This window comes from Aythya ferina (assembly GCF_964211825.1).
Source record: "Aythya ferina genome assembly, chromosome: 10".
In the NCBI taxonomy this organism is placed as follows: Eukaryota; Metazoa; Chordata; class Aves; order Anseriformes; family Anatidae; genus Aythya; species Aythya ferina.
In genome coordinates, this window is record NC_140306.1 from 18,116,273 (window position 1) to 18,138,191 (window position 21,919).

The 21,919-nt window shown below is 43.0% G+C and overlaps 1 protein-coding gene across 15 annotated transcripts in view; it reads right to left on the reverse strand.

Annotated features, from left to right (window-relative positions):
* Nucleotides 1-21,919, reverse strand: part of IQSEC1 (IQ motif and Sec7 domain ArfGEF 1) — a 352,517-nt gene that overhangs the window by 87,048 nt on the left and 243,550 nt on the right. The window contains exon 1 of one of the 15 annotated variants that reach the window (XM_084531136.1): nucleotides 18,352-18,370. The exons of the other annotated variants lie outside the window; for them this stretch is intronic. The gene's annotated coding sequence lies outside the window, so the exon portion shown is untranslated. Of the gene's footprint in view, nucleotides 1-18,351; nucleotides 18,371-21,919 lie in introns of those variants that run through there. 15 annotated transcript variants of the gene reach the window in all.

A 21,919-nucleotide genomic window follows, 5' to 3' on the forward strand; every position in this document is an offset into this window, starting at 1 on the left:
GCTAAACAGCATTTAGGTCAGTGTGCACAGAGCTTTCCTGGTGTCAGCTGCTTGGCACTGTTCACCTTTGAATGGCTCCTCCTGCTACTCTCTGATTACAATGCCATTTGTGCATAGAGGAGAATTTAAGATCAGGTGACAAACCATACATTTTGCTTAAGCTATGCTGTTGTAGAAAAGTAAAAGTCTATCAATAAGGACTTACTTTGGAAAATGTCTTTCCTCCAATCTCTCATATGCATCTTGCCAGAACTTACTCCTGCCTGGCAAGAGAGCAATTTACGGTTGCTGTCAGAATGATGAAATGTGGTACCCTCTCTTTCACAGAAAAATTTGCATTGAAATCACCCTGCTGCAGCGTGGAGAAACAGCACAGCAGCTTTGTGTAATGCTTTTCCTGAACAAAATCTTTAAACGCCTTTAGGTACTTCCCTTCTCAGGTGAAGAAAGTATTGACATACAAATATACATATGGATAATCTAAACAGGGAATTTTTAGAGCATGAAATATCATAGAGATCATTATTAGCAGTATTATTCATCTGCGTTTTTCCAATGTAGTTTGTTTCAGAGCTGCTCTTGATTTACAGATGAATAACAAAACCAGCATGCATCTTACTGAAGCAAAAGAGCATACAAAATGAGGGGAGAAAGAGTAGTGAATGAAAAAATACAGTAAATGTTTTCAACCATGTCCAACACTGGCATAAAACCTTGCAGTTCCACTGACACTGAAGTGGTTCTGTTATCAAACACCTGGTACAGCTGAGCATCTCAACTGAGGAGAGGTTTGAGTACATGGGATACAGACAAATTGTTTCATTTCTTTCACAGGTTCTAAACCATAGAAAGAAATGAATGAATTTAAGTAGCTTAGTAAAAACGTCACGTTACTTTATTTATTCTACATACAGTAAAAGCTAATATATTGGTTTTTACTGCATGTTCAAACCAGATTTTATATTTGTTATATTAAGATACTCTGTAAGGAAATAACATCTACATTAATGCCTGAAACGCAAGTGCATTTTGTACAAGAATTTTTTAAATATTAACAAGATAAAATTTAAAAATGCAAAATACACCATTAGCGGTTATAAATGTTTAATTCTGAGGGAATGGGAATAACAGTTTCATATCCATGCAAGTCAAATTATATTAAAAGAATAAATATGTACAAAGCGTTAAGAGGACAAACGAGTATTGATTTGAGAAGACTCAAAGCTTTTCTGCTATTCTGCCTAGTCTCAAACCAATATATGATTTTTAGGTCTGAAATATCTGTTTGGTATTGGTAGTGATTGGTAGGAATCCAGAAGGTGGAAACCCAAATGATCGCATTAGTTGTATTAATTCGATCCTGGCAGTGTTTGTCAATATCACTGCTAAAACTTAGAGCTGGACTTCATAAAGCACTTTTCATGATTGAACAATGAAAGACAAAGTTTATCAAGGACCTCCTTCACTAAACGATCTGGATGAGAGGTCACAGTATTCATTGCTTTGTCCATGGGCAATAGACCAAGATCTTCAGAAATGTATTTAAAATCCCAAATTAGGCTGCATTTTTTTTTTTAAATAGTTGAGCAGTCACCTTAGAAACTAACTCAGGGTTCAGAGCTTCTGGAAAAGGACTAAAATCTAGTTCCAGGACTCAGGGGGAGATTTCAAAGGCAGCTTGGCACTGTCTGCTTCTCACAGTTCACCAAAGGGCACTGAAAGCCCAACTCCTGTTTGTGCTCTTGAAATCACTTGCCTAGTGTTGACATACACAGCTTTCCTTTTGAAAATCTCAGGTACAGTACCTAAGTCTAGATTTTTTTTTTTTTTCTTTTTGCTTGTTTTGTTTTGAATAGCTGCAATAGTTGAACATTTCTCACAGATAAACCAAAACATTATCATACATTTATAACCTTCCTACTCTAGAGATTCCCTGGCTGGACTAGCAGGTGAGACTAAAGCATTGCAGTGGCACTTTTTTTTTTTTTTTTTTTTTCATCCCTGAACTAGGACCTTGAGCTCTCTTATTTCATCAAGGCCAATAAAGGCCAAGACCACAACTCTCTTCCAAGGTAGTGATGAAGAAATAGCCTGAATAATTTCATTTCTCACTTCTAGGATCACCAAAACATCTGGGAAAAGATGGAATGGAAAATGAGAAAGCTCCTGAGGATCAGCTTTCTAAGTAGCTCAAAAACTTACCCAGAGCACTCCTCCAGCAGACAAGTGCTGCAGCAGCCATTCAGGAGGAGCTGTAACAGTTTTGCCTCCATGCTCACTGCAGCTTAAGTAACGTGAACCCGAGAAGGACTGTCTCACACAGAATAAACTAAGAAAATTAACTCACAGTAATAAATTAGTAGTTTCATTTCACTTCTAAGATCCAGGCAAAGACCTGAACTTAATAGGAATAAGGAATCTGTCACTTACAAACAGAATTTCCATGTGCATACATCATACAAAACACAGTCCTGCAATATCCTGCTATGGGCTAATGCAGAACAGCATCAGCAGAGCAATGACGGACCGGGGGAGAAACATCCATCCCTCTGTTCACAAAGATATAGGTAAGGCAGATAAGCAGGTTAGTGGTCATTCAAAGTCAACATTTTAAATGGCTAAGTGTAAAGGTATGGCATATAAAAGTACTAAACCCATAACTACTTTTGAGGAACACTTCTAATATTGGAGGGATACCTGAAGTACTCTGTAATCACCCTAAAAGGACTATTTATGTCTTCATTCTAACTAGAACAAGGTGTTTTGTTTTTTTTTTTTTTTTCATTTTTTTTTCCTTGCATCTGTCACTTAAAATAAGAAATAACAGCATGGAAAGAAGAACGCAGTATAGAAGAAAGGGTCTGTGCAGACTGCGAGGCAGGCATCATAAAAAGGAAAGAATTTAATATGAGACGGGACTAAAGAAAATTCTTCCATATAAAGAACCAAACGTTCTCAGCTTTGGCAGACTCCTGCATCATCAGCGGTAAATACCTGTGGATTTGACAGATAATCATAGCATCATAGCACCTTCATCAACAAATTCTCTTAAGATATTTTCCAAAGCAGTAAACAACATAACAACCTAATTCTCAGGTATAAACATGCAGGCAAATGCAAGATGAACTGCACATTGTGCTATTAAACTCCTAAGAAAGATTTATAGCTAATTGCCTTTCACTGTGGAAAAAAAACCCTCCACAGCCAGGTCCACACTAGCTTCCAAAAGCCTTAACTGCTTACTCAAACTGGGATCTGAAGCTAACAGGAATCCCAAGCACTACACTGAGCAGTTGCAGCTCAGTAGTTTGGTTTTAATATGCATCTTTGTTACTGGCCAAGAGTTACAGGGGGTGAAAGCTTATGCCTCCTGCTTCTCACTACATGCTGCTGTGCCATCATAACTGCAAAACAACATCAGGCCTTGCAGTTCTGTTGTCTCCAACACGTAGGTTAGACTTTATTTCATAAACAGAAGAATTGAGATGGGGATTTTAACACTGTAGAATTTGTGTTATTTTATTGTAGAATTTGAAGCCTTTTTGAGTACACATCTGGTGGCCCAGTACTCCAGCTGTTGCATCACAACCCAAAATGCCACAGTGTTTATTCTGGGGTCTAGAAACTGTGGGAGCTATGTGGAGTCTTCCTGGTCCTGAATTGCCCATGGAATTCTGTTTAAATCTCTAAAGAATAAATAACACTTTACTGATTAAGATCCTTTTAAAAACAGTATCTTAGTCCCCTGATTTTCTTTGTGTGTACATCCTATTTTGCAGACATACACACTGTTTGTTTGTTATTAGCTACACAGACTGTACTTGCTCTCAGACCCCAGGGGTGAGGCAAACAAGACAGCAGTGCAGGGCGGCACACGATGTATTTTTTAATTATGCTACCAGTGATGTGAGAGCAGCATGTTAAATAATATCCTTACAACAGCTGAAAAGTCTTCTTTAACAAATTCCAAGGGAAAAACATTTGTGTCTGAAGTTTCACTGAAGCAGGAGCCCAAAATGCCACTATACACAATATGCCCACTGTACAGTTATGTCCTATGAGTGACACCAGAGGGATATAAATAATTTACAAGATAACCAAGATGCCAAGGTGTGTGTCGTGTGTCCTCCTGTTCCAGGCTACACACTACAGGGAACTGACTGGTGTTAGAAATGTACTTATGCTAACGTGTGCTATTTTAACCTATGCACATATACACAAGTAGCTCCTAGCTCTCAACAGGTTTTCTTCACCTGTATCAGCTGCTCTTCTTCCATAGCCTACAAGGCTGTTGTAACTCCTGTCGTGTTTATCTTCAGGGCACGTTTCTTACAATAACAGTTACATCCCACTTCCTACAGCAGTTTTATAAAGGCAATCTGCTTGCATTACCTCCAAAACAAGCTGTAAAAATACATCTGAAAGCCTTCACCTCTGGTGTATATACATGGTGTGGATACATGGGCTGGAATAAGAACTGGGCAAATTCTGTCCTCCCTGGCTTTCTGGAAGAAACAAGAGACCTGCCCAATCCCCAGGGTGACACTAAGCTTTCTTTGTGATAGTCTGTCTAGGAGGTAGCCCTGTTATTACAGACCAGCTCAGTAATCATCAGATGGTTTTGGATGCATGCATTGCTACCTGTCAGCCTGTTCAGAAAAGAGCCAATGTGGATAAAACCACATTTTTGTTCTATTCTTTGTCCCATTCCCCCATCCCTCCTCCATGAAACAAACAAATAAAAAACCTCTGAGGGAACTGACTGATGACGAAGGAAAGAAGAATCGCACACCTGCTTGGAGAGCCTCTTTGGCCTCCTCTTTACCTCTAGCTGAGCTGCTCTGTGTTGTGACACCCCAAGGAGGGGAGAAGAGCAACAGTTCAGTCATCTGTCATGAGCCAAGGTAGCAAGTTGTTATGAACTTGGCCATTTCATTCCCATACTGTGGGGATGAAAGTTCCCTCTCAACAGCAGTGACAGTACTTTGGCAGCACGGGAGAGCTGCTCCACGTTTGCAGAGCTGGAAAAAATCGGGCTCCTTCATGGGGAAAGCAGCTGCAGAAGTTTATCTCCACCCAACAGACTCTGCAGTAATTTCAGGAGCAAAACTGGGAACAAAAACCTGACAGTCTTCTGCCTCGAAGCAATAACCTGAACAATTAGATTCATATGGATGACGTGGAGCCCTGGTGGCTGGGTGTCCAAAGCAAACACAAATACATACTAAATCCATGGTGGCCCCCTTGAACTCTAGCACATGAGTGCTTGCAAACCACTTCATTTAACCCGACTAAAGAGGCTGCTACCTGTGATGCCGGGCTGTTGGCGCAGCTTTGGAAGGTGTTTTACAGGAGTCCTACAAGGCAGGCAGCCCCCTGTGCTCGTTACGCACGAGGCCTACAAGCCGCTCGCTCAGCGCAGGCCTGAGGATTACTCAGGGTCAGCTGGCCGCCGTGCATAGCCCTCGCCAAGCAACAGTGTGCGGCGGAGGCGTTCCTCAGATCTGCTGACAGCAACAGTCTGCTGCCAGAAGTCAGCCAAATATGTAAGCCTTCAGAGTACAGCATTTCCTTGGACACTCAGAACAGCTACTCTCTATTACTCCTCACAGCAATTACATCAGGCAACCGCACATTCACTTGTCAGGAAATGCCAGCGTGCTCCATGAAAAACATGTAAGGTGGTATTTTAGCACTACTGCAAATGACAGTTTAGGGTCAGCAGCTGGCCACAGCTGAAGTAAACCGTACAGAGGAGAATTTTTACAGTGCTAGCAATAAAAAGGGCTCTGCCACAAATGTTAGTAGCAGTTTTCTCTGAAGTAAAGCTATGGTTAAGCTTGCAGTGGGTACGGAGGGTGTTGTCTTGAATGCCTGTCCATATATGCACACTATGTATTGAATGCCTACAAAAGATCTGATTGTTCCAATTTAAAGTCCTTGTCTTGCTTTTGCACTTCACCATGCTGAAAAATAAAAGCATGAAACATTTGATATTCATCGCCACAATGGCTGGGAGGGGGTCAGAAGCTCAGAGATGCAGCCAGGCCAGGCCAGCACTGCTCTTACCCGTGGGGGAATTTTCACTGCAGACATTTTGCACAAGCTAATAAGGAATGTGGGCTGAGACTGCAAGAAAAAAAATATGCTGAGAATTCTGTTCTAAATTCATTGAACTAAAAAATGAACATTAAATTGGGATTACATCACCGCTAGAATATACAGCTAACAGGTCATATCTCTCGGTGATGGCGATGTCAGCCACAAAACTCACCACTCCACCCTGTTTTGGGAAACAAAAATAAGCACTTGTTTGGAACATTTTAAGCAGATTGAAAAATTACTTCCTCATACTCTGGTTAAATGTTCCTCTTTTTCTGATAAAAATTGAAAGAAAAAGACTTTCAGTAATTAAGAAAACACATTGCACATCCTCTAAATATATTACAATATTTGGAAACAGTTTCTGGAATCTTATTGAAAGGGATCTAGCCTGCTTTTGTAAAGTCTTGCTTCAGAAGAACTCCATATTACAGTACACGCATATGTTATTTTAACACAAATCCCTTCCTCTTAATTTAAAAGGTCCAGAAATGTGCAGTGCTCTGGCCGCCAAACAACATGGATATTTTTGCTTAAGGAAACCCTTCTTAATTCTTACAGAAAGAGTCTTGGCAAGCATCTGTAGCAAAGCATACATCAGGAGCTAAAATTTATATCACACTTAAGAGAAACTGCCTGATGGCTCCTCCATGCTGATACTGCAACTATGCCACTTGGGGGTGGAGGGTAAACTCTGCTTTAAAATTAATTGTTTAATGTAGGAGTCAGCTCAGTAAATTAAGTCAGATGATTTGCCCTCGTGTAAAACATCACATCAGGTCTCTATTGACTGTTAGCAGTTCCACCTCCCTTGGGGAGGTCTTTGCTTCTCGCTGACCACGCTCTCTGAGATCACCTCAGAGCCCATATGGTTTAGCAAGATAGTGGCTGTGCTTCACAAGAACATCACGAAAGTATTTCAATTTGAAAGACAAACATATTTGTGCAACTTAAGCATCTATTCAACAGAAAACACCTTTTGTGCTTTCTGGTCCATGAGGACTTCACACAGTTCTCTGGCCCCAAAGCCATAAAAACGCACCCAGATCTGAAAGCTGCGCTGTTGCAGGCGTGCTGCTTCCCGATGTGCTCTCTATAGCCCCACCAGGCATCTGGGGAGGGCAAACCTGCTCTCTGTTTCAGGATCAGAAAGGCCTGGTTCCTCAAGTCATTGGATAAAATCTCTCAGCGGGCCCAAGCTTCATCTCGCTCAGGGTATGGAAGCGTTTCTCAAGTTGAGTTTGTCGGAATTTGGCAGATGAAGGTCACGTCCAGAGGAGGGACTAAGATACTGCACAGACATAATTTAATGTCACAGAAGTGCCTTCCAGAGCAGTTCCACCATTGCTCAGCTAATAGGGTGGCTATTTAAAGAAAGCAAGCTCTTCCTTTACAGCGGTACAATCATTTTGAACAGGACTGCTGCGTGACCAGCTTGGGTCACAATTTTTTCTATTCTTATTTAGGGAACAAAGACCATCAAGTTATTTCTGCACAACTGAATAGATCAATTAAAATATTAATTTCCAGTTCTATCTGGAAGCATTCTAGAGGATTAGAGTACCCATCAGAACCAGACCAAAGGTGCCGCAATGCTCAGGAAGTGCTGAGTACTTTGGTATTAAATCACTGGCCTATTTTCATTTTAGTGCATGCCCACAAACCTTTATTTCTTTTAAGTCACCAATAAGAGGGAGTGTTTGCTCTGTGCTGTCGGGGCAGAGGCACAAGGTAGTTTCTCTGCCCTTAGTAAAACAAGACTCTGACACGTACCAGCAGGCAAGGCGACCCCTCTCATTAGGCATTCCAGGTGAATGAAAAACAGGCAGGCAGTTTTTCCTCTAGGAACTGGAGGAGTTAAAACACACTGGATTTTAGCTGCAAAATATCATGTAGGCACACTCAGGATCTAGGTAAGCGTGGAAGGGGATGTCTGCAGCCTTACCTCAGTATGGTCAGTGATAAGTGGACTGCTCATGAGATGCAGTCACGAAGACACATAGCACAACATATTACACAGCATTTCTAAATTCTCCTCCCTACAGAAATAGCCACTTTTGCACTTCTTGTTAGATTATAGCCGATGACTTTACAACATTAGATCAGCTCATTATTCGACCACGTAACCTCTGTGCTTTTCTGTTTTCAACTTTACTTACTGCTACAGATAAAACACAATTTATCCTCCTCTTCCTAACCACAAGCTTTTGCCAGTGTTTATGCCATAAGTATGCCCCAAAAGTAGATACTCTCTTTACCCAGGAAGCAGAAAGAATCATTTATCAGACTCCACAGTTATCTTGCACGCTGGCTGACGCCACCCAGAGCATACAGTACTTTTTGCAGCAAGATTCAGTAAGTGATGACACTGGTAATCTGCAGATTGTACTCTGATCAGCAGTTTGTATGAAATGAAGAACCAAGGTTGCAGGCTGACTGGCGAACAACAATTATCAAAGAAAATCCTAGTACATATTCATAGGCCACAAAAATATGATCGCTTGTCCCCTTTGACAAATATCCTTGTTTTCTGTACTGGTTTGTTGTGTAAAGTTCATGCACCAACCTCATTTTTCATCTCCTGCACCCCAAATTCAATGCTGGTTACATGAGAAACAAATGTATGCTTGGCTATCGTTCTAATCCAAGCAACAGACAGATCAGCAGAAACTTGTACCTACCTAGTGGGTGCTGGAGCTACCTCTTCATGTGCCCAGGAGCCAGTGATGCTTATGCCCAGACATGGAAGGACATGTCTGCTAGGACATTCAGCTACCTTGCTGCAACTATCTTAATGCAGCAGGAGGGATAAAGCCCAAACCAGCGCTAGTGAAATGCTACTTGTCACTGTTCTCAGCTTTTTGCTTTTCCCCTGCATTGCTATGTGTTGCTTCTTGAGCCTATCCTTGACACCGAAAGAAAGCAGGCTGCATCTTCAGGGGAAAAGTCAGCGCATTGGACCCAGTTCTACAAGTCTGCAGTGAGAGAAGCCGCAAAATGGTTTGAAGTAACAGCTCAAGCCGAGGGGGAAGGAAACGTCTTTTGGCCCAGGAACCGATAGACCTAAGCTTCAGACCACCTCCCTGGGGTCTCCACAGAGGCAGCTACATAGAAAGCTTCTGCTATGAGCAAGCTACATGCTAGGGTAGAGTTTTTCTCTGATGTGCCTCAATAACTGCACCATTGTTGCCTAAAAAAAGGTAACTACACACAACAGTTTTTGCTTGCATTTGCAGCTGTGATCACAATAAATTTTATTTAGGTGCTGTATGGAGAGAGCAAGCCACACAGCTCCCCAGGAAGCTGACATTCTGCTGGAGAACCAACACCAACAAAGGACCTCCAGAGAGGCCACGAAAACAGCACAAGTGCAGATGACTCCAAAATCATAATGTCTACTACATCTGTAGTTTTCTGGAGGGTTTGAGAATTATTTATTTTGTATGCTTTTTTTTTTTTTTTTTTCATCCAATAAGCTATGTAATTACAGAAAAAAGGCTTACCCTTTTGATGTCCTAAAGCATGGAAAAAGAACAAGATTGTGCCTGTAGTATTTGATTCATACACTTTAAAAAAAAAGGCAAGGAAAGAGTTAATATTTGATTTCCAACATCTGACCTATGTACTATTTTACATTTTCCAATTTGTTGTAACCATGCTCTAGATATGAGCCTATATTTAATATAAAACACTCAGTCACTAGACAGTCTTCGAATTTGAATGACAGAGTTTACTCAATTCCATTTTAATTTCTATTGTGTAGAAAAGTGTTTAGAGTATGGGCCTTACTAAGAGATGACAGAATATCATTTTACAGTAATTCCAATGCTTTAAAAGCTGCTAAAAAGCCTCCACTGAGATGACAGGTCTTGTGAAGCACTTTGAAATGTTGTTTCATCCATTCTAGACAGGTTTAAGATAAGAAAATTCATATAATAAGATCATATATTTACAACACAGGCTAACCTGTTAAAGTATTTCTGTAATCTCATTATCCACAATTTGGTAAGACTTGCAGTATGGTCTTTCTGAGCTGAGATCATTTTAGTTTATTATGAGAACCAGAAAATCTGGGAGGACATTCTTGCAGGATGGGATCGTTCTTTTTATCTGCAGTCCTTCTATCAAGTTATCTGAAATTCTCTAGCAAGACGGAGCATTAGCTTCCTTTAAAAACACTGAGCTCAGGAAAGCGGAAACAGCTTGGCTCAGTATTTATGAGCCAAAATAAATAAAAATGTCAGAGGAAGTGAATATTTTAAAAGATTGGGTAAACATATCCTAAGAGGGTGGCTCGTTTTTCCTAGATTGTTCAAATACCCACACTTTTTTCCATAAGAAAACAACTGAAATGGCACTCAATGGCACAATTCTACTGTGACCACATGCAAGCAAAAGAATACAGCCTCTGTTCAAGACCCTACTTGGCCAGATCACATTTGGCTATCAGCAGATGCCATTTCTTTTTATCAGTCTATGATTCTCTTTTCTGATTACCATTTCCTTACCATCGCACGAGTAGCATCCAGTGCCTTCTTTGTGTTCTCCAAAACAACTCTCAGCTGCAAGTGTGATTTAATCCTGTTTTTATCAGCCAGTTTTCTATGGTGCAACCAATATATTAGTCAATCCAGGGAGCAAACACTATACACAACTGTATCTACTGAAGTCTGAGCAACAGATAAGGGAGACAGAGCAGCAATGTAATGATAAACCAAGGTACAGAGTTCTCCAGCTTTCATTCAGTGACTGCAACTCTTCAACATAGTTTTTCCTACTCTAATACCAAGGCTCAGTCCCAAAGAATCTTCTGATACTCACTAAAGGATATCCTTCAGAAACATATATCAATATCATCTTGCTTTTGAATGCTGCTTCTCCCTTTATAGATAAACACTTTTCAAACAGTCATTTCTGAGCTGTCTTAGAAAAACAAACAAACAAACAAAAGCCAACTTTCTGAATCTATCTCCACTGCTATATTTCACTGTATCCTCCAGTTTATACTCAGGAGCGATAACAGAGGCTCTTTGCCAAAGCTTTGAAAACAGTTAATAGCGAGAGTCTTGAAAACGTGGATACAAGTTCACTAGAGAGCCTGGATAAAGAGACAAACTTGTTTGTTGGCAATCTGAATAAAAGCAAAGGCTACATAAACAGAAAACTACTCACTCAGTGATTTGGTTTGCAAACTGGATTTTTATAAGAACTACTGTTTGGCTTCCAGGATGCGGTTTGTCTTGGGAGAAGCATCTGGGAATTTTTTGCTAGGCAGACACTGACATTTGTTGCAGTGGGCAGAAGTTATTCAGATCAGATATTCTGAGTGGAAGAATATGCAAAAGGATGATGTAACAGTACCCAGAAGATATAGCATTCAGATAAACAACTGGGGGTATAGCTGAGTGGAGAAAAGAAAGCTTGCAAAGCAAACATGAGGACTAACTGCATGCACAAGTGCTTCAAACTCTGATATTATTTGTGACCTCAAGCCCCAGTTATGCTATGCATCAGATGCAAGCTCGAAAACACTTCTGGTGTTGATATGCAAACATGCACACCAGGCATCTCGCTTTATTTCAGACTTCATAGATCTGACACTGCTGTAGCAAGTAGCTTGTACTAGATGCAGAAATCTCAGTAGCAATGTGAATTGCTCAGTATTAGCTCCTTTTGCATAGTAGTACCCTGTGTTCTTTTACAGCTGACTGCTACTTCACTCACTTCTGTTGATTTCTGACCACGAGATGATGCACACAGATCTCTTCTGCAGGTTTCCTCATCTTTTCAAAACCAGGAAGGGAGCAAAGGCTGAACTGGAAAGCTAGAACTGGGATTTTGGTTCAGTCCCTTGCAGGAACAAGGACGAAAATGAAACAAAAGCTCTAGACCTACCTCGCTTCTGCAAAGGCTAAGGCAGTAGGTGTTTGGCCTGGGTCCCCTTGAAGTGAGAAGTCTGGTGGAAAAGTCTGGCCTGAATGCACCTGTCTGCTCTGGAAGCCGAGAGAACACATCAACTCCAGTCCGAACTTAGGACTGCTGAATACATAAGCAAGCATGTGTGAAGAAAAGAAGTCCTCTGCATTTCTGTTCCTTTTCTGGCCTGCCTTCTACTTCAGAAATGTTTGGAATGTGAGTTTGGTACTAATGAAGGTTGCTGGACTGACAGTTACACAGGGCACGGTCAGTGGCATGAAACATTACCCTTGTGAGCTCCGTGCTCCACGGCCTCGCACTCAGCAGCAGCTGATCCTGCTTGAGAAGCTGGCTCCAGCCTCAGGGCCTGCAGCACACATCTGCTCTGGGGTCCGCTTGCTGCTGCACAAAGCCTGCCGTACCCTCCCTCGAAAGGAAAGCTGTTCCTCAGGAGGCGTTTCTGTCTCGGTCCCCTTGCTGAGCTTGCCAGCCAGGCTGCCAGTGGTGCAAAGGTTGCGCTGGGAATGGGATCAAGATAAGCAGTCGTGTGCTCGGATGGAGTGAACTTGCAGACTGAGCTGCGGTTCTCAGTTTTGCTGAGCGAAGAGAATAAGAATTTCTGAAGCGTGGTGTAGTGTGAAGAGATTAACAGAGCAGCCAAGCAAGTAATGCTGGTAGGCTATAAAGTTCAGGGCAAGCAGCGGGATAGGGATGAAGTGACAAAACAAATGGCATTGCAGAGGAGTCGCATGACAACAGGACTGAAAGTGACACACAAACAGGAAGGGAAGGAAGGAGGGAAGGATAGCCAAGTGAAATGTAACCAGGCAATTATTTTCTTTGGCTTATTTCTTTTCCACCCAGCCTTTTATGCTCCTATTAACAGGCTAATGTTTCTCTCACTCCAGTCCCCAAGCAAAGCATTTGAAATTCATGTGTGCCACTGATTCAACAGCATAAAGGCACAGATAAGCTGCTCTGTGGAATACAAATACCTTCTGCTCAGGCACTTAGAGCAGGGTGTCGCTCTGCCCGCCCCCCTCCCCCCCCCCCGTTTCCTATCACATCAGTTTTGCTGGCGATAACACATTGAAGTTTCATTTTTCCATCAGTCTATTCATCATGTTAATCAAGAGACACAAAACATCACAGTTGTACCCACATGTCCTATGGACAGTATCCAACCAGTAAACTCATTAGCAGGAAATATTTTCCTGGTGCCCTTCACTGGAAAGAAACACATCTTAGGCCAGCCTGCTCTGGCAGCAGTTATCAAAGAAGGAAAAAGAGAGCAGTGTTTAAAAGGCAATTTTTTTTTTTTATTTTTTTTTTTTCTTTTCTTCCCCCTTTTTTTTTTCCTCCCATTTGGAACCAAAGCCAAGCATATCTCTGGAGGGAGCTCTGTGGAAGGGGCACACAGCTGAACCAACACCCTTCCCTTCACTGCCCGCTCCGTGTCACACACTGAGCGCACGGCAGCACATGGGGCTGTTTCTCGGGCTACGTTCCTCAGGCCCCGTGTTTGCTCTTTGCTGGTTGCTGCCCTGCAGGTCGTCCCAACGCACTCTGCTCTCTGCTTAAATCTTAGGAAGATTCTGCTGGAGTGCACAACATCAGTGTGAAGTTATCTGCCTCAAGCCCAAATAGGTCATCCTCATCAACCCCTTGCCTCCCAAGAAGTTGGTTTTTCTCCCCTTTCTCCTCCAGTATAATTGCATTAATTATATATATTGGCGCTCCTTAGCTGTTGTGTAACCGAGGCTTTCTGTGCCTGCAAAGTGGACTTCAGCACTGCACAACTGCTTGGGAATACTGGAAAGACTGGGAAATACATCATCATGAGTTTCCTTTTTCTGTTTGTCTGTAAATATGAGTTGTTTCCACTATTTTGATTGCTGTGACCATTACTGAAAGCTCAGACAGTCCAGCTTCTTTTCCTCAGCATTTTAATAACACACAGAAGAATGACGTGTGGTGCAGCGAGCTCTACTGTGATCCATAACATATGATTACACCTATTTAAATAGAACTGTCTATTCAGCACTGCCTGCAAGACAGGGAGAGATGGACATCTGATTTCACTTGAAAGGTCTCAAAACGTCTGCCAAAGACCGTATTCTGCAGATGCCACGTACACAACATGTACACATGCACAAAATAACACTTTTTTTTTTTTTTTTTTTTTTTTTTTTTTTTTTTAGTATTTCTCTCTCATTGTTCAAGTATGTGAAACACAGTGGCTAATGCTGCTAGGCAGCTGTGTGAGCACAGCACTGGGAGCCATGGGTTTCAGGCTCTGGCTCTGCCTCTAATGTCAACTTGCCTCTGCAGCTGAACAAACCCTGCTCTCCCGCCCTCTCCCTCAGTCTTTCCATCTGGAAAAATGAAGACATTTGCATCTGTCCTGTGGGTGCCTGTGCTATGCATATAAATCAGTAAGTGTTTATAGAAATGATTTGAAAATGTAAAGTTATGCCTTTCTGATTTAAGGCATTTATTTGCCTTTTTCTGTGGATCAACACAAAACAGGAGAACCCCTAACTCCTTAAAGACCTGACCCAGACTTCATGAAACTGGGTTTCCTTTGGGTTACAGCACAGGCACCTATAAAACACAACTATAAAACACAAAGGGGCTCTCACCGCAGCTTCAGAGGAACACCTAGCAGAGGAGAAAAATGGCACCAGAAGGCAGCGGGCTCAGCTCTCCTCCCTGTTTCTCAAAACCACGCTTCAGTCGGAAGCCTCGGGGTGCCACTACAGCTGTCAGCACCCACATCAGCACCTCTGCTACAAGGCACTGCTGCACATTGGGCACCCACACACCTTCGGACAGCATCAGCATGGTGCAGGACCCACTGTTCACAGGGAAAACTTCACTGAGCCTCCTAACAGAGGCTAAAACCTTTCCTGAGCTGCAGACTGCTTGTTCTTTGCATAAGTTAGGCCTGTGATATTTTTTATTTTTATTTTTAGAGACCAAAAAGAACTAAGCTGAATTCAGCAGGGTTTTTTGCTTTGGCCAATCTGGCTGTTGAGAAAGTAGCCAGTTATGGTGTTTCTCACAAGGGGCATAAGATGCATTGTTTTGATGAAAAGCAAGTATCTGTTTAAAAGAAAAACAAAACACAATTTTTTCCATCTTCCTTCTCATCCTTCAAGAGATAATCTTCCAATAGGTGCAGCACAGCAGCCTGCTAGCCCTCTCTACTTGGGCAAACCTGAAGTTTCTCCTTCTGAAGGAGACCCCTCTAACAAACCCAGTGGGTTCTGCCTGGGGGAAGTCCCAAAACAGGACTGAGCTTGCCTGCAATTATTTGTTTCCTTAAAACAAAAATCCTGAATAACGTAATTTCCTTCGGAGGCTGTTGGCTACTCTGCAGACTAAGCACTAGGGAAGCATTAGGTCAAACTACGGGGAGAGCAGCAGCACAGTTGTGTAATTTGCCTGTTCAAATTTGCAGCTCCAAGCGCAATTAATCCCCCTTCTCCACCTCCACTAAGGGTGCATTTCTCGTTGTGGCAGTGTTGCTATTTCCAGGTAAGAGTCTTAAGACAGTACAGACATTACGTTGCCCACGCAACCCCCAGTGGTACACAGCAGAAGCAGCCTTGCCCTTGCTTCACTGCAACTGCCTGGCTCACGGCACTGCCCCAGCACAGCCTTGCCTTTGTTCCTGAGCAGCACGAGAGCAGAGCAGGAGCAGTCCCGAGGAGCCCGACACACCGCTCGGCGCTGCATTAAAGCAAACCCAACATTATTTACATCTGAAAAACCTAAGTTTGTTGGCAGCGTAATGAAAAAATGCTCCAGCTTCCTGCAGTTGCTGATGCAGTGTTTGCCCTTCACTGTTTCAAACTGGCACCGGTGCGTATGTAAATTGAGGGTTTATTGCAGCACTGCTGTTCAGCATGGGGGCCATTCGCTTTTTACTAGAGTTCCTTTGGCATAAAGAGCATGACTTGACTGGCAATAACACGAGACAGGCCCTGTCTCTACTCACTCCAAACCCAATGACTTCGTTAAGCAGGATATAAAGCCCCCAGGCTCCCGCCTCAATTTCTGTGCTGTGTAAGAAACTTTTACATCTGATGCGAACAATCCTTCCTGTCCAGATTACAGTCAAGCCAAAACCACACACACGAAAGGCTCCAGGTCTTCAAACATGTAATCATATATATAACTATTAGCACAAATTCTTAACTCTAATGAAGCTATGCATTTATAGATTCAAGGCCTATACTTTTTTTTTTTTTTTTCTTAAGCTGAAAAATAATACTCTTTATTCTCATTTAATTTAGAAAAAAACATTTACCTCAGAAGAATTAGGAAAAAATAGAGAAATGCTTCTAAGTGGTACCATGTTTAAAACTAATGGATAACTTGGTGAAAGAAAAAGTCATTTTTAGTAATATTTAAGGGTACTTTTGTCTTCATCAAGCACTTCTAAAAGGGCAGGATTCAGGAGTTTCTCACCCAAAGGCTGCCCACGGGTGCTGCACGCTGACTTCCCCTGGGACCAGCGGTGCCTTGTTCAGGTGTCCAGCACGTACACAGGGGGATGGTTTCCAAAACCCTGACCTGAGCAGTGAAAAGAGAAGTGCCACACGTGGCCTGCTGGGCTGTGCAGAACCACACACATGGAAAACACTGGGAGGAACAGGACAGTTGGTGCTTCCAGAGACCAAGCTGAACAGCTCTGCCTGTGACCTTCTCAAAGCAGCAAATGCTCTCACCCCCAAATACCCTTTAATCCTCTGATGCAACGCTACCGACACCTCTCCGTCTGCTTAACCACGTTCCATATTTAGAAGGCAGCCTCGTTCAACCCCTGCCATCTGACAGCCAGTGGGCTTTCACAGCCTACAAAACTTGCACCCAAACTCACAGGTGCCGTGCCATCCCTAGCAGATAGGTTTGTACCAATGAGCGTATGATTAGTCAAGGCATTTTTCCCTGTATTTATATAGAATGTCATAAAACAGCCATCTGGCTATGAATTTTAACTTTAACTAGCCTCACTAGGCTCATGATTTAAGGGAATTTTTCATTCCTTTACTTCTAACTGTACGTAGGCATTACAAGATCGATTAGAAGACCACCTCCGGATCCCGCTACTGTGTAAGGGTTACAGGCACTGATGTCTTGACAAGCAGCACGTACGAGAGGTTTTGTTTTCAAAAGGGAATCTCGCAGCTTCCTGTCCGGGGTGCTGGCTGTGGTGGCAGGTCAGATTTCTGCTTCGCTGCTTCTGACCATTTATCAACTTTGGCAGAACACAGTCAAACCAAATTCACAGCAATTTAATGTATCGGTTGCTTGGAAAAAATAGGAACGATTAATAGTCCATTAAACTAAAAAGATGCTAGATTAGTATCTTTTAAATCCAACGACACCGATAGGAATTAACAAATATGTTTTACAGAATTGTTAAGCACATGAAATGTGTCATATGCTAAGATGTATAAAAAATAAATGACCCCCCACCAGCTCTCAACTATTTCATCCCCATGCTCCAGCTCTCCATTATACAACCCCAGAACAACTACACACACAGGCCAGCCTCAGAGACATGGTATGGGACCTATCTCTAGAATCTATCTGCATTTCTGCCCTACGGGTCCATGCATTCCTGTGTACAAGACAGACACGGGACTGGCTTTTTAAAAACTCAAAACATCCTCAGGGTTTACATTAAAACCCCTCCTTTAACAGCCACACAGACTGCATGCGATTCTACAGAAAGATTTCACTCCCCGAGATATTCTGCTGCCTCTGCTGTAGGACCGCGTATTGTTCTAATGATTTATTTTAAAGCAGATGCTCAGAGGAGAATAAATACATTGAGCAACAAAATCCACAGAAATTCACCAGAAGGGATCCGGGGTGGGCGAAGACTTGATTGACTAAATGCAAATAGGAAAGCTGAACCTACAGTCTGGAATCAATGCTCGCAATCTGCATAACACAACGCATCAGCTACAATGATTAACACGCTTATTTTTTGCTGAGAACTTGATATGCATTTAAAAGAATGAAACACGACATTCTGCTAATTCTAGCAAGATAAATGGATAGCTTAGCCTTGAAAAGACTGCATTTCTATAACGTTAAGGGAAACAAAACCTTTGTACATCACTACTTCAGGCATAAGAGAAAGCTATGCAATTAGAAAACGTCATCTGCTGCACTTAGAAAGCCTTACCCCCTGCCCGATACATGCACAAAGAGAATTTATTAATATTTTCCTCCGCTGTTAGCCCGATACATTAAATCATCGTCTCTAGCAAAGCTACTGCTGCAGCAACTTCCTGCACTGCATCATTCACCTACCTCTGACTTCATTGTTCCACAGGCCATGAATAAATAAAACCAAACATCCAGGTGGAGCTGTCACAGTCTCCCTTTGCAGTGGATGTGCTGGAATGATACAAAAAGCGCAAGCTGGTCCTACAGGAGGATAAAGCTGGGTCAGTGCCTCGTTCTGGAGCTGGGAAGCGCAGGGCTCTCGCTGCCGGATCCGCTGTACTGCTCAGCACATTTACCTCGCGGCGCCGCGATGGGCCGGACCTCCCAGCTTCTGCTCAGCAGCGTTCATAGCCCGACGGACCCCGAGCCATGCCACATCGCCACGGCAATGCTGGCCAGTGAGCAACCTCCCGGCAAGGTCAGTGCCCTTTTCAGCCTTTCAAGATCTATCAGACAGCTTAAGCAGCAGATGCTAAACTGTAGAAATGCGATGATGCTACGTGCTCTCCCCCAGGACTAAATTACCTTCTAAATTTGGTGCTAATTCTCTGGTAATATTAAATTCCTCAGCCACTCAGCCCCAAATAGGGTTACTACTGACTCCCTCAGTACTTCTTGAACTCTGCCCATTGCCTCTGCCAGACCCTGGTGTGGCACTGGACGTGCTGAATGCCTGCAGCTCTGCCTACCTCTGTCAACACAATGCAGTGCTCAGCACCATGCACTGAAAAACCCAGCGCACAGGTTTCTCCAGACTTCCAAGGAAACACGGTTTCACATCTCTTTGCAGCACAAGTATCTCCTTTTAACACTGAAATGCACATTTAGTGCTTGCTGTTACTGTGGCGTTTTAATGCATCTTGAAATAAAACCCAAAGCGCTGGATAGATTGCTGATATTTCTTTGTGCATGGCAGCTCAAACCAGTTTAGGGCTTAACATCATAAATTACATTAAAAAGCAACAGTGTTTACATGATATCCACCTAACTCATGAAACTAGAGCTAAGCTTTCACTTAGCTCACTAGCTGCCATGGTTTATACAGCAGCAAATCACACGACAACTAACAAAAAAAACCCACAACAACATAGAACAAGATCTGTTCTACTAAATCTTTTCCACTATTTTTGCACAGGGGCTTGGATATACCTTGAAAAGGTAAATTTTGAAAAAACTATTTCCTAACTATGTTTCTGGGGTTTAGCATATATCCGTAGTGAGTGGTGGATTAGGAACTTCAGATAAGGAAGCATCCTGCTCCCTGTTTGGGGTGGGATTGCAGTGAGCTCAGCCAGCCAGAACTTGGGGCCTAAGGGTTTTTCCTTGGAGTTAGGAAAAGGATTGGAAGAATTATCACGTACTGCTTCAATTCCCTTCCTATTTACCAGACTCATCTAATCATGAAATTACTAGATTTCAGTCAGGTCTGTCAGTTGTCTTGGGCAGCGTTAGTAGTGGCTGCTCCCCAGAGGAGTCTGTCAGCTGAGCAGGATGGGAAGCTCTTTCAATACAGGAGAAGTATGACAAAAGTGACGTGTAACTGAGGGCAACTGGGGCTTTTCCCTTCTGACAATCCATACCTTGTGAGCTCCTGTGAGGTATCTGGACACCAGGCTGCCACCCTTCACCCCTCTATCGATCAGTGCCCCCTGGCCTCCCTCGTGCATCTTCTCCCCCCGTTCCTTCCTCACTGAGGGGACAGCTTCCCAGGCTGCTCCCCGCATGCTCCCTTCCACCTTTCCAACCTTCTGGTTCACCTCTGCAGAGACACATGAGGCAGATGCTTTTTATGAGACAGAAATAGAGCATTCAAAGGGCAGGAGTGCTGACACGCAATTTTGGGCGAATTCCTTACGCAGCCAAGTGAGCTGGCTGTAGAGCGAAGGCTGCGAGCAGCCAGCGTGTTTCCAAAATGTAAACGTGGCCACACAAAACCATTAAAAAGATAATTCACTCAGCACAGGAAATTCAAAAGGACTACAAGGGTACATGAGCATGACTGTGTGCTCATCTCCCATCTTGCTTTCTTCAGCACTCCCCCTCATTCCTTCAGCACCAGGCCAGCATCTCCAGGGCTGCCAGGAGCTCCCCGCTGCCTCAGAGAGACAGCCAGAGGGACACGCCTCAGCACAGAAATGACCTGCTCTATGGTTCCTTCATCAACTCTGCCACACAACGTGCCATCAAATAAGAGAGAGCTCTGTCCCAGAGTTCAAGGTCAAAATACAGATAAACCCAAATCTCACACGGAGCTTCACCATGAAGGAAAGGCCTTGCAGGCTAGGGCGACCTCCTGCACCCAGGCCTCGTATCTCAGCCTCTGGAATTTCTTTCCAGAAAAGAGGTGAAAAAATGACAGAAAAAGCAATGTTTAAATTCAAAGTCTGAGTGTGCTGCCTCTCCAAAATATACGCGAGAAGTCTGTAACAGCTTGCTTCAGTTTTCCCTGTGGAAAAATGGGAGAATTTCCTCTCCCTTCTGTTACACACTTCTGAAATTGTCAAGGCAAAGATGCTGAATAAGTACAAAATACTATTGAAGCTCATACTGCTAGGAACAGTTTATATTGCCCTCTCACTGATAAAATCATGAGGACTGCCAGCCTGCATGCTTCAAGACCAGCTGGAGCTGGGAAGAAATCTCCTCATATGAGGCTGTCTGATTAGCTGGCTGGGGGACGGCATTCATCCTTTTACTGTATTAGACTCATGAAATGCTAGTCTGATAACTTTTATATTTTTGGGAATAGCTCAGTGTCTTTGTGTTATTTTTCCCGTGCTGCTGAACTTATTTTGCAAGATGGAGGAGCCATCATTTCTTAAATGTTGATTTAATTTTCCTGCTCTTTTTCTACTTGAAACCTCCTAATAGCTCAAGTGGCCTCAGCCTGGCTTAAACCAAAATGAGCTGTGATGTCATGACGAGGATTTTGACCTTCAGAGACAGAAAACACTATTCCGTGGAAGTCAGGCACGTGGGCTGGGGCACAGATGCATGAGAAAAGCAGTCAGTGCATGAAGTAGCCAAACCAGACTGAGTGATCCCAAGAAAAGGACTGTTAGCAGGAACACCAATAAAAGTTGATGAATGGCATTTAAGTGGCTGCCTTGCTTTTACATAGCACTGTTTGCTACCCTTATATGAGCTAAAAGTCTATCACCTTCTCGGGTAAGTTTCCCTGAAAGTCAAAGCAGAAAAAGCTCAAGAACATAATTCTGGTCCTACTTTTACCTACCTTTGCAGGATCAGGAAAATATCCATTTGCATTCATCAGAATGATCCCAGTCCTAAACCAGACCCTAGACGTGATCAAGTGACAGGAAGTTTTGCCTTGAATGGAAGCAGATTGCGCTCTACAGCTAGAATATCCATTCATCTTGAAAGCATGACACTTCCTTTTTCCACCTGGACATGCACAGTTCAGGTGTACAGTCCCCATTCTGTGCCTGCCACCCCCAGCTTGTGGAGGTGCCAAACAGACACTGCTGGTTCTGCTCAGCCACCGCACAAATAACATATACACGGCCTCTCCTGACACTGCCTCAGGCACGCACATGCATATACAAACCATGCTGTGTGTATATTTTCATACACACCAAGGCAACACTTCCAGATTCTTCCCCAATGAGAACATCTTATAAAAGCCATGCCT